The following is a 13,978-nucleotide window of genomic DNA, read 5'->3' on the forward strand; positions in this document are numbered from 1 at the left end:
TCTAAATTTATATATAAAAATAAAAACTTACCACCGGTTCGGAAAGCAGTTTTTACTGAGAAAAACTCTAGTCAAGATTCAAAAATAGTTTATAATATTAGTTACAAAGATAGGATGATAGTTTCACATGTTTGTACATAATATTTTCCATGTATAATAATATGTACATATTAGTTTAGTGTGTTGGTTTGCGTTGCCTCATTAGCATGGGCGTTAGGCTTTTAGTCTAACAAATGGTTAATTTTAGGTTCTTGTAAAGGTACATTATAAAAGTAATCTTGTATAATAATATGAACATAGTGCCATGTTATTTGCTACCTTCTTAATGCTATCATTCCTCTATCCTTAGATGCTGTCTTCTTAAGCTTCAAAAAAGATTTTCATACAGTTTTCATCTTAATTTTTTTTAATTTTATAAATTAATTATTTATATTTGTTAATACTGCTTGCAAATTGCTTAAAATTATCTAGATTCATTGATATTTTAAAACATACAGCTACTGATGATCATCGCAAATTCATATAAATTAACTCAGATAAATGAAAATAAATATTTCTCTATTAACTTGTGTGTAATCCATATTGTAAACAGTTCATTCAGCGATTCTAAATGAACTAAACTATCAGGAATCCAGTGTCAATGTTGAAACCTAACAATTAGCCTTGTTCGAAGTTTAATTGAAGTAATTGAAATAAACCAACCACTAAACTTTGTTGGTATATTTCAGTGACGCACGGTTGTTAGACGAAAAATATAGAAATTAAAGACTTTTTGACGGTTTTTAAACGCGTTTATTCATTATAATTTAAAATGTTCAAAACGTCAGTTATACAGAATAAATCGCGTTTAAAATCCGTTAAAAATAATTTTATTTGTAAATGTATTGAGCGTAAAATACAAGATAATACGTTTAAAAGTGTATTTTGTAAAACATAATATTATCCCATAACAATATACTTCTATGTCCTAGGAAAATATTCGAAGTATATTTTTTATCCCAAACAAAAGAAAAAGAAGGACCTGAGATAATCATCACCTTTATTCATGAACTTTATTTAATTGAGAAATAAGCATAAGTTTCTAAAAGAATATTAGGTACGATATTTTTGTGGGTTTTATGCCAAGAGATACACGTGCCTTCTTATATAAAAATAGATATATGGCAGATTTCTATAAATATACTAAGGTTTTTAATCCTTGGTTAAAACCACAGTCAGTCATATAAAAATTATACCTTCCTGAAAACTGTCAAAAGACCTTTTTGAATAATAACACCTTTTTGAAACTGATGTTTTCCAATTAATTTTAACCAAGGATTGTAAAATCTGTTAATCACATCTATACTAATGTTATAAAGCTGAAGAGTTTGTTTGTTTGAACGAGCTAATATCAGGAAGCTGGTCCGATTTGAAAAACATTTTTCGGTGTTAGATAGCCCATTTATCGGGGAATTCTATAGGCTATTATATCATCACGTTTTGGCCAGCAGGAGCGGAAAAATGCGGGTAAAATAGCGGGGCATAGCTAGTTTAAACAATACTTATATAAATTTAGTTTAAAAGGTTAAACGTTGAATATATTTTTAATGATCCCTTTATTCTATTCGACTTTGATAGTGATGGAATAGAATGCACTTTGCAATCATGCTTGTTGACTGTACTTACTGTGTGTAATTTTATACTGTCATCTTCAATTGGTTAATCTCAACTGAGATTAGTCACCAAGGTCACCTTGATGATTAGAAGTATCATTTATTTTAGAAGCTACAATGAACAATGAACATGTTTTTGACTATTTATTTTGTCGTCTTATGGCTGGCTATAATTGCAGTTTCTTTTCGTTAACTTGAAAAAAAGTAAATTAGTCTTTGGATAAATAAATTATGTTAATTTCCACTTCTCGAATCATGAGATAAAGGACAGATAGATAATAGTGTTTAAAATTAAATTTTGTACAAATCGAAAACTACAAATAACACTATAATTATAATATACAAAATTGAAACTAGAAATACACAACAATGAAACAGAAAATGAATCCTGCGGCTACCTTCCAGGAATCATATAGCATCTACAAGCGACTCGAAATCTAGAATCGCATAAATTCATAGAAACCTAACAATTAGAGATCGTATAATTAAAACAATTGAAACAACAATATGGCTGTACATTTGTAAGACAATTGCTTAAATAATAAGATCCTGCCCATGATGTCTTATAGCAGTATTATTTAATTCCGTAACGAAAAAACCTCACGCTCCCCACTCCGACGGTCGGAGGTGTGGCTTCAAGGCATAGCATGCTATAGCTTTACCAATATGTCCTTTTTCCACACTGGAAATAATATTGCTTTAAAACACCATGGCTTAAACACGGTTGGCGATACTAAATATGTAAATATAAAGCGAAATGTTTAATTGAATTATTACTATATGCGTGCAAAATTTCATTGTAATCGGTTCAGTATTATTTGCGTGAAATAGTAACAAACATACACATCCATCCTCACAAACTTTCGAAATTCCTAGTCAAGTCTTACTAATAATAATATAATACTAGCGGTCCGCCCCGGCTTCGCCCGTGGTACATGTTTACGTTTTCTCTACATAAGATCCATCCTCGTACTTCAAGAAATATATTAAAAAAAGAATTATCGAAATCGGTTCAGCCGTTCTCGAGTTATGCGCTTAACAACACATTTTGCGACTCATTTTTATATATAAGATTAGTAAGACTTGACTAGATATTCTCAACGCATTTTCGCACATCGATAAAATTGGAATTTTTCTTCTCTCGTGTGATATTTTCAAGGGATTTCTGGTTGATATACGATCAGAAATTTCCCGTCACTCGCTTAATAACCCGTATTTGGCTGTGTGTGAATATAATTAATGATCGTGACATCTCTTGAGTGGGAATGAGTGATGTTCTTATAAAAATCTTTTTTGTAAAACGATAATAAATGTTTATTTTAGTAATTGTTAGTCAATGTGATACTCAATTTTTTATAGTAATAGAATAGAATAGAATAGAAAACACTTTATTGCACACAAAAACAAAATTTACAGAAACGATATTACTTATAATATTATAATAAATGTACAATTTGGCGGCCTTATCGCTTAAAAGCGATTTCTTCCAGGCAACCTTGGGATATAGGAAAAATAAATCAGTAAAAAGGTATTGTAGATAGTGCATAAATACAAACATATAATAAATAAATAAATAATAAATAAATATTATAGGACATTATTACACAAATCGACCTAGTCCCACAGTAAGCTCAATTAAGGCTTGTGTTGTGGGTACTAGGCGACGATAAATATAATATTTAATAAATACATATATAGATAATAACACCCAGACCCAAGAACAAATAATTGAGTTCATCACACAAATATTTGCCCTGACCGGGGATCGAACCCGGGACCGTCGGCTCAGTAGGCAGTTACTTTACCACTGCGCCAACCGCGTCGTCAATATATACAAGAAACTATAATTATATAAGTAATATAGAAATAAGTAGCTAGTTATTTATACATTATCTAGATTTTGAACCGAAGAGGTCAAGATTGTTTATTAGGTACATAATTTAAAAATCTCTACTCCTAAACTCTATATTTTCTCTATACTAGCTTTCTACCCTCACCTTCGCTCGCGTTTTCAAAGAAAAACCCCGCATAGTTCCCGTTTCCGTGAGATTTCCGGGATAAAACCTATCCTATGTGTTAATCCGAGTTAACTTCTATATGTATGCTAAATTTCATTGTAATCGGTTCAGTAGTATTTGCGTGAAAGTGTAACAAACATACATCCATCCTCACAAACTTTCGCATATATAATATTAGTAGGACGTTTAAAAGTAGCCTCCTACAAGTCATTTATATATTTTTATATCAATATTATTTTTATAATAAATTCTCAATTAATACAAGTGATAACTGCGTTAAAAACAACCGACTTCAAACTTGCACTTGAAAAATTTACAAATACCTACAGACAAAAATGCTCATAAAATAAAAACTACTGGGCCTATCCGAATAAAATTTTTATGGGACCAATTCGACACCATCCCGCATCGAACAAAAAAAGAATCACGTAAATCGGTTCATAGACCTCGGAGTAATCGGTGTACATACATAAAAAAAAAACATTGATAACCTCCTCCTTTTTTTTTGAAGTCGGTTAAAAATGCCTATATTACAAATTTTACATATAAAACAAAACAAGAAGATACTTTATCCATATTATTTCGATGGGCCAAATATAATTTGTTGACGCAGCAGAATCTTTTCCCCAGCGGCTTTAAAAGTTTGTGATCATTCGAACTTTAACTGTGATACTTAAATTGTGCAAATCTTTGAATATTATATTTGTTTTTGTTATTTTATTCTGAATGAAATTGAGAGCAAATAATAAAGAAGATCGTTATAATGTCGTATTAACTGTTATTTAGTTTTAGAAGATGTTTGATTTGGAATTGTAAAATGAATATGATTTTGTATAAGTTTAATCTTTGTAGAGCTTATTGTAGATACATACTTATAAATAATAATGTAAGTCACAATAATTGCAGCTTTCTTAAATAATGTTACATTTTGTTAAATATAAATTTAATATAATATTAATATAAATGACGTCACACATTTTGTATAATTTTTGCGGTAACTTTAAAATATGTATTTTATTCGCATTTTATGCCTTCTATGCAGTTTGCGACTCGTTTATCTCAAAGAAATAACTCAAGCAACCTACCATCTGTCATAAACTCGATCCATACATACAAAGCGAACTAAATAACTCCTAAACATCACGTATTTTCAAACGTCAAGCAATTTCACATTTACATAAACCGATGCTAAATGGGCATTATAACAATAGGGTCATAAAAACCGATTTTAGTTCGCGCAAATTTGACTCTTGGTCATACACAATAGGAGGTAATTTGGTGTGAACAGTTGTTATGGTATTTTCAATGCCAGAATCAAGTGCTTACTTCTTTCGATATGGATGAGTCGATTTAAGTAATCTGCATAACTATGATGGGTTTCCATACTTTTGGTTATATTTTCTCATTATATATTTTGAAAGTTTTTAAATATAAAGTAATAAGATTGAGAAATTAAAGAACCTTTATTAGGTGATGTATTTGTTAATAAATGGAAATCTATTTATATTTGTAAAATTTGAATAAATTAAACAATTTTAGATTATTATCAAAAGTGCTTCTAGAAGAAGTATAATTTAGTAAGTAATAATTATAATATTAATGTTTGACTTAATAATCATAATATTATACACGTTAGTATAAGAGCGTATTTTCTGGAATTACTATTTAAGATTATTTTAAAACAATAAAAGAGTGAGTCCTATTTCAAATTAATGTAAATATTAATCCATGTACAGTTTTTTTAATTCGTTTTAAAAAAATCTGAACGTGGATTGAAAAATTGTTGAAAAATTGTGAACGTATAAGACGACGTTCTGAATCAATTTTAATATTTCTTCTATTATATAGAGTACTAGCGGTCCGCCCCGGCTTCGCCCGTGGTAAATATTTACGTTTTCTCTACATAAGAACCATCCTCGACGTACTTCAAGGAATATAATAAAAAAAGAATTATCGAAATCGGTTTAGCCGATCACTCGTGATGCCGTGACAACGCGAAACGGTTTTCTTAAAGAGGAAATCTTTGTTTGTTTGTTTGATTGTAATGAATAGGCTCTTAAACTACTGGACCGATTTTGATGAAATTTGGCACAGACAATCTTTAGACCCTGAGAAAGAACATAGGCTACCTTTTATTGCGAAATATGTACCACGGGCGAAGCCGGGGTGGACCGCTGGTTATTTATATAGATATAGATAGACTTCGGTATCTCGATACCACACTACATTCGACGCCTAAACGATAAAAAGTTATTTCTGCCAAACCTTGTTATGTCCCTCATGGGACACAAACTTGATTCCAACTGACAAACCTATTTCATTTTACGACACACTCGAGTTGGTGAAAGTTTGCAAAAAGTTAAGCTTTGATGCGATTTTCTCGTAAACAATTAATAGAGGAAGTGTTTATACTTTTGATGGGCATGCTCCTTTTGCTGTTCTCCTTTTGCGGTTTTAAATGTAATAATAATATTATGTGTGTAGACATTTTCATCAGTACATAGTATATAAAGGAAAATCACTTCCCGCGTCTGTCTGTATGTATGCTTAGATCTACACAACGAATTTGTTTTTTTTTTTAGATTCTATAGTGTATCTATAGAATCTAAAAGAAATCCAAGTTTTTCAAGAGGAAGTTTTTAATAATTTATTAGGTTTTAGACCCAGCGAAATTTACTTTCAAATAATACGTGAGTTTTTGACACAATTTCCAATAAGTGACTGAAACTGAACAAATATAAAGCATAACGAATACAACAAAAAATAATTATCGAAATTGTCCCAGCCATTCACGCGTTATACCGTGACTAAGGGAAAAGGGAAATATAGAGCTGATATGTAGGTACAGTTTTTCAGATAAATTAAAAAAAATAGTCACGAGATTTTAACAAATTAAATTCTTCAATATGAAGAAGTTACTTCAAAACACTTTCCGTTTTAGCTTTTATTTTAAGTACTTCATTTGTATCGCTTTGTTTGAAGATTGAAGTTTTTATGGAAATACGTAGTTAATGACTGTACAATTTTTTTAAAGGAAACATTAAGAGTTGGTAGTCATTGATATTTTTTGTTGTTTTTTGGCAAAACATGTGATTTTGAAGATACATTATATTTCCCACAAATCTACATTTATACAAGAAGCCGTATTAGGTATATGTATTATGTTTTTTTTTAATACAGTTTTTATTGTCTTGTAAGGTTATAATTTGTTTCTTTTTATACTGGTAGGGTACTCGAAATAAATGCAAAATTTGTTTTCATAATTTTGCTTAATGTATTTATTGAATGAATAAGTTAGTGTTATTTTTATTGAGTTAGTTATTGCATAACTTCTATCACGGGCCTTGAGCGCGGGGACCGAATCGAGAAATTCCGTAACGAAAAAACCTCACGCTCCCCACTCTGACGGGCGGAGGTGTGGCTTGAAGGCATAGCATGCAATAGCTTTACCGCGGCAGTCCCCGAGTGCCACACGTCGTTTTTTTATATTTCAACAGTTATTATATTTCGGTCAGTCTAGGCAGAGCCGGGGCAAGCGGTCAGTATAGTAATAATCTGTTACCAACAGATGTATTGTACCCGTATGAAGCCCTTTGTCATGTAATGCATTGTCACTTTGCATTCAACGCATTTAGTACAAAATTACATTGCAAGTCCATTGAATGTGAATTGTGGGAAGATCATAGCTGTTGGTATAGATCTAGAATCTGTATAAATATGCTGGTTTAACTAAATTGTTAATCATCGATGCAGCTTACGGGATTAGTTTTAAATCTTTACCATAATGAAATAATCTCTGTAAATAGGCACTTGACATCGATTTGCGGAAATATGCCCGTATTAATTTTAACCTATTAATTTGTTGCAGTATATTGAATATAATAAGTTAATAATTTCAGAGACTCCTTTGCTAATAGGCTAATGCAGTTTTAACAAATGCACATTGTACAACATCGAAATTTACTGTCTACCAATGAAAACTACATCGAAATTGGGTGTCTATTATACACAATCTCGTGAACACAAAGAAATAATTAATAAATAATTAGTAATAATTAAATAATAATAAATAATTAAATAATTAGTTTGCTGTAAATACAATAGAAAATTAAAATTAAAAAGTAAAATAGGTAATTAAAAATTTCCCGTTGTCCCAAAATGACCAACTGCATGGACACCACAGCTATGACAAAGCAGACAGACGGACTGGTCTCTTGACAATAATTTTTAACAAAACGCCAGTCCACAGTTGTCACTCGTGTGCCGGTGACAGGCATGATGGTGAATAATGTGTTCATGCTTGCCCCAAGTTTTGGGATAAAGCGATAATAAAAATAAACGCAATGAACATACATACAATAAACATAATAATAAAAATTATGATTCCTTAAGCAAGCCAGCTTCATAAGCTAAAGTATAGAGTATAGAACGTAAATAGACAGACACCAGACCACACAGAACGAATAACCTCGCTAAAGATTTCCTGCGTGGATTTTCTGCGTGGCGAGAATGCTTCGTGAGGCGAGCAGCCTGTGTGACTGTGTGTGGAGCCAATTAATAAATGATTGATATTAATAAGTGTTTGTTTTACCTAATGTTATAATGTTACCCGTTTAAAAGCTTCTTACCTGTTAAATTAAAATTCAATATTACATATTATATAGGTATCCACTTACTTGTTTAATAATATTATGTAGAACAATGCATCGCTTAGACATATGAAAAAATTGTACTGATCTGACCTTTATAGTATATATTACTATAGGTATGAAGTATTTTTAGAACTAAGAAGTATGAATTTTTTTTTAATTTACTACAATAATTTTTTTTCTTCTTTCAGGACAAAAGCTGTTAAGAAAGGACGTCATTCAACATAACAATAATACACTACAGGTATAATATACTACTTTTTCTATCCTCCGAAAGATTATAATCGAATCTTTTTACTCAAAATTAAGAGCCAATTTAATATTTAGCCGTCGTCAAATATGACAAAAAAGTCTTAACACACTCTTTCTATATAAGGATGTATTCAAGGACTTTTGTAATACATTAAGTTGGAAATACACCTTTTCCCTTTACTTTTAAAAATTAATTATGTACTATATTAATTATCAAATAAGTAATTAATTATCATAACCCGCTCAGTTCACACCTTGTACCACAGTACTACGTTTTGTCTCACAATTTTTGTACTGTCGTCTCCTGTATAATAATTACATTGAAATTTTAAAAGCGACGTTAGTGTTTTATTTGTTTTTCAATTACCTTTGGAATAAATTAGACAGATGTACAAACATGTGATAGACAGTTAATTAGTGTTATTTAAATTTACATCTGGTAAAAATAGTAAATAGTTAAATAAAACTAACTAAGTATTATGTATCTGCCTTAGAGAATTGTGTGAAATTTTTTTGATAAACTATAGTCTAATGAATATTGCCTTTTCAGAGTTTCAGTTCAGGTTCGTTTGGTTTTGAATTCAAGGATGCAAAGATACTGAATATTTGAATACGTCGACAATAATACCTCTTTCGGAAAAATCATGAATTTCGAAAACGGTCAACAGCTGGCAATTCCATCAGTGAACATACAAACAACATCGGTGACCAAAGAACTCTTCTTTTTTGGAAGTCATTTCAAAATATGTGTAAAAATAGGTCCATAAGTTGTTTTTTTAAAGAAACAATATTTTTATTTGTTTTACGCATATTATGATAATAGCACATATATTAAATGAGAGGAATATCCAATTATCAAAGGATCGAGATTAGAAACAGGAGATTAAATTCATTGCTAATTGCATTTCATATTATGATAAATGATATTCGACTTACAGTCTGATATTTATCGTCAATTCATATTGTTTTATTTCTTACTCTCTTTATTTCGTAGAAGATACCAAATAATATCTAGAGCCAAATACCATGCATGTATAATTATTGTATTTACTAGACGCTTGTCCCGGATTTGCCCGCAAAAAAAAATAAACTCTGTACTTGGTAAAGATAGCTTCTTATATTTTTTAATGGATCGAATAGTTTTTTTACTTAAATCGTTATAAAAAATTAATAAATTTTATTATTTTTAATATTATTATTTTAGAGTTTTTGTAAGCGCTATATTAAACCTGATTAGCAACTAAGTCAAGATTTCGTGAATTTGTATTTTAATGCTTCGTTTCTGAATTTTGATAAAACCTACAAAATTATCAACAATATTGCCTCAGAAAACTTCGCTCCTAAAATTTATATTAGACTGAGTGTAATATATTCGCCTATAATGTTGGCGAGAATAAAATATTTTCATGTCAATTACATTCCTGGACCTTCTTTACAAATTCAGTCACGTTTATCATTTGGGAGTACTTGACGGACGTCGCCTAACTCAAGTATTCTAGAAACCTACTTTCGTAACAATATAATATTTTTATTTGCATGAAAATATGTTATTGTTAGAAGGTAAGCTATTCACGTAGTCGCCCTTACGATGAGATGATCTTAAATTGTTGTAGTTGTATATTCAGGGTGCTTTTCCACCAATAAATGTGCGATATTGTAGCGAGGAATGTGTTTGTTAATAACCAATAGTATCGCTTCAAACGCTACTATTGGTTATTAACAACTTCAAACTAAATGTCCTACAACAAAGTTCGTTAAGCAAAGCTTAATAAAAAATTGTCACAGGGGTAATAGAACTATTCAATATTAAAACTTTATCATAGCCCATAGACGTTCCCACTGCTGGGAAACGAGCCTCCTATGAGGGTACAGCCTACAGGCCATAATCCACCACGCTGGCCAAGTGCGGGTTGGCGGATGACACATGTCGTCGAAATTTTGATTCTTCGACATGTCGGTTTCCTCCATTTTCGTCACGATGTTTTCCTGCACCGTTCGAGCAGTGGTGATGTTACAACATGCGCAGATAAATTGAAAAATCAATTTATTTCCTGCGCGTTCGCCTGGTCTCGAACCGCGGACTTATCGAATATTATATTATTAAGTAAGTATTATTATTGAAGTCAGAGGTCTCACCACTGAGCCATCAATGCTACTATATTAAACCTTAATTAGCAGTAATACAACAGCTTATCCTACAACAAAGACAGAAAGCAAAGATTAACAAGTTCAATACAAACTATAATTCGAAAAGGAACCATTAATCGTATCAGAACTGTATTACGACAAGTGAATGGCATTTCCGAGTGAAATTGGAAGCCAATATATTGCAGAGTAGTTTCAGAGGTCAGTAGGAATGAAAATAGTTTTCGGATAGTTATTTCAAGTTCCTTGTTGGTTGGGTTTTGTATACTAGCGATTAATTTGAAATTTAGTGATAATGTTCTTCACTTCAGACCTAAAATGTTGAATTTCAATTGTAGAAACGATTTGCTATTTTTTAAACGTAGCTATTCAAACCTTGATACGTTTCACGATAAGTCTTTGATGCCAATAAAAAAAACTTTATAAATTTACATAATATTATAAAATTAAATAGGGCTATGTCCGAACTATCAAGGCCCTATTTTCATTAGATCGAATAAGCTGAAACGACGATATGTTCAAACGGGAGATATTAGCCAGACTTTACTAAACTTACTTCAATTTTATTCATCCTTTTATACCTTCCACTAAACACAAACAGACCTTAAACTATACCATAAGCGTTCAAACTTCGTCTAATAATGCTCCATTTAATCCTCATGAAGCTGGAAGTCACAAAATAATTCTCATGTGTCGTTAAGTTAAGCGTATAACGGAATAATTTCCACATAGTTGTAGCAAACTCGAGGGTTTGAGATAATTTAATTTGCCCTGGACTGAACGCTTACATGTATAAAGGTATTTTTAAGCTATTGCATAGCTTGCGCGGCCTTGAGCGCGGGGACCGAATCTAGAAATTCCGTAACGAAAAAACCTCACGCTCCCTACTCCGACGGACGAAGGTGTGGCTAGCGGTCGGTTTCTATAGCAGTAAAACCTTAATAAAACAGTATTTCTAGTGTGGAAAAAAGACAGCGCTATAAAGTCGTCTAGCACCATCACACTCACACATTGGAAATAATACTGCTTCAAGACATCATGGTAAATGGCCCCTATTAGGAGCCTTCTTTAAGGTATAGATCGAAGATCCGAACATAATTAAGTCGACCTTCACCGGCGTGATAATAGAATGAGACCAATTTTATAATAAACTAGCTTTCGTTTTGCTTAGCGTATCTATTATTGTATAAAAAGAGCGTGTGTGCTGACCACACGTGTCAGAAGTGAAACTTCTATGGTGTTCGAGCATCGAACAAGATTCAAAGATAGCAGAATCGTCGTATTACTCCATTACGTGACGGTATTGCCACGAAGCCTTGAAATTTTACCCTTAACGCACCTTAAGAAGTTTAACTTCAAAAATGAATTCCCAAATAAGCGTAAAACTGGAGAACGGCTCGACCAATTCAACTTTTTTTAACATTATCGAAAGTTCTTGTGGAGAGAAAACACGAAATAAAGGGCAATAAGGCCGAACATCGTCTGCTGGGGCAGCTTTTATAATCATACTAGATTTAACCTCTTTCAAAAGCGTATTAATAGATAAAACTATGAAAAGACATAATTGATTGCATGTAATACATTTGGCTTAGAACTGCTTTTCAGATTTGCAGGGATTTTAAAATCCTTTGTGACAGTACTTAGCCAAATGAATTGATGTTTTTGTTTTATTTAGGATTCGAGTTGATAACTTATGGATATTGTGTTTCGTCGTATTAGTATTTATATGGATTGAAATGTTATTGCATGTGTTTTTTGAAGGATTTGAGTTTATAATCTTCTGGACAGAGCTTTTTCTTTGACATTATTATTTGTGTACACACTTTGTTGTGATATTGCCGTTCTATTAATTATTTATTGACATCTAAGTTAGTTCGGTTTGTTTGTTTTATATTTGATTTGGTGGATGGTAATGGAGGCTCTTATTGTCGGAGGCCAACACTCACTTTGGGTCCCTGTGCCACTGCAAACAACAAACAAACAAACAAATATTCAGTAATTAAGAAGAACATATAACTAATACATTACAAAATATTAATTACACATTCATTTACAAACTTATGCAATATTTAATTTGCGCATAACTTTCGTTCACTACCAACTACATTAAAATACTTAAATAAATTAAAATACACTCTCTATCGCTAGCTACTCTGTGATATATCATCTCAAATGAATGATCTCTTTATCTGTTGGACCCGACTCAAAGGGACACGATTTGATATTAAATCTACAAGTTGAGCGTAGCGAGAGAAATTAGAGTCATCATAATTATTTTATTCTAATGTAAAAGATTGTGAGAATAGTTGTTTGTTTCTTACAGTGCATTTACGTCAAACGAATGCTCATTCTAATACTATGTCAAATTATTTTAGTGTAAACAGGTGTAGAGCATACTTTCGATTCTATAGGAAACAACATTGAATACGAGTTATCTTTTACACTAAAAGATCACGAAGAATACTCTAGCTCTATGTTCGTTTGATGTAAATGCATTACACTGATACTGAATGAGGATTTGAATGAAATTTGATTGGGATTATTGTTAAAATTCAAATTATAATTACTGCAATAATGTAGATAACAATTATAGATTATGATTATAATAATATTATGTGTAGAGCCATGCGGTTCCACCCGATATCTGATAATTAAAATTTGACAGTGCAAGACCTATGTTGTTTTAACAGTTTGTTTCATGATATGTTAATAACTAGCTTTCCGCCCGCGGCTTGGCCCGCTTTGTCTAAAACCTAAGAAATTATATACTAAAACCTTCCTTTTGAATCACTATCTATTAAAAAAAATCATAACCCGTTGCGTAGTTTTAAAGATATATATAGCATGCAAAAGGACATCTAGGGACAGAGAAAGCGACTTTGTTTTATACTATGTACCTAGTGTTATGCAACTTTTGTATAAGAACATAAATAGAAGACCTAAATAGAGTTACCTCTCCCCCGGAGAAGACATCGCATGTCACGTTGCCAGCTGCTCCTCAATGTGACTACGCCGCCGCAGCCTCAAAAATGACTGCGACCCCAAAATCATCAAAAGGAGTAAACGCACCCGTGCGGAAAAGTTTACCTTCAAAAACGAAGGACGTTGACGAGGATGGCTTCACAAAAGTCCAGAAGAAGAAGAAGTTGAATCGTCAGAACAAGTGCGGCACCGCAACGAAAGATCCAAACCTGCGGATGCGCGCAGAGGTGCCGACGACGCCGCTCTACGTGTCTCGTGTGCACTATAACTGTACCAAGAC

The 13,978-nt window shown here is 31.9% G+C and overlaps 1 protein-coding gene across 1 annotated transcript in view; it reads left to right on the top strand.

The window, feature by feature from the left end:
• LOC123702679 (octopamine receptor beta-2R) overlaps nt 1-13,978 on the top strand; it is a 156,272-nt gene that overhangs the window by 33,718 nt on the left and 108,576 nt on the right. Inside the window, exon 2 of the mRNA XM_045650456.1 lies at nt 8,511-8,563. The gene's annotated coding sequence lies outside the window, so the exon portion shown is untranslated. The remainder of the gene's footprint in view (nt 1-8,510; nt 8,564-13,978) is intronic.

Source organism: Colias croceus, chromosome 24 (assembly GCF_905220415.1).
Source record: "Colias croceus chromosome 24, ilColCroc2.1".
Taxonomy (NCBI): Eukaryota; Metazoa; Arthropoda; class Insecta; order Lepidoptera; family Pieridae; genus Colias; species Colias croceus.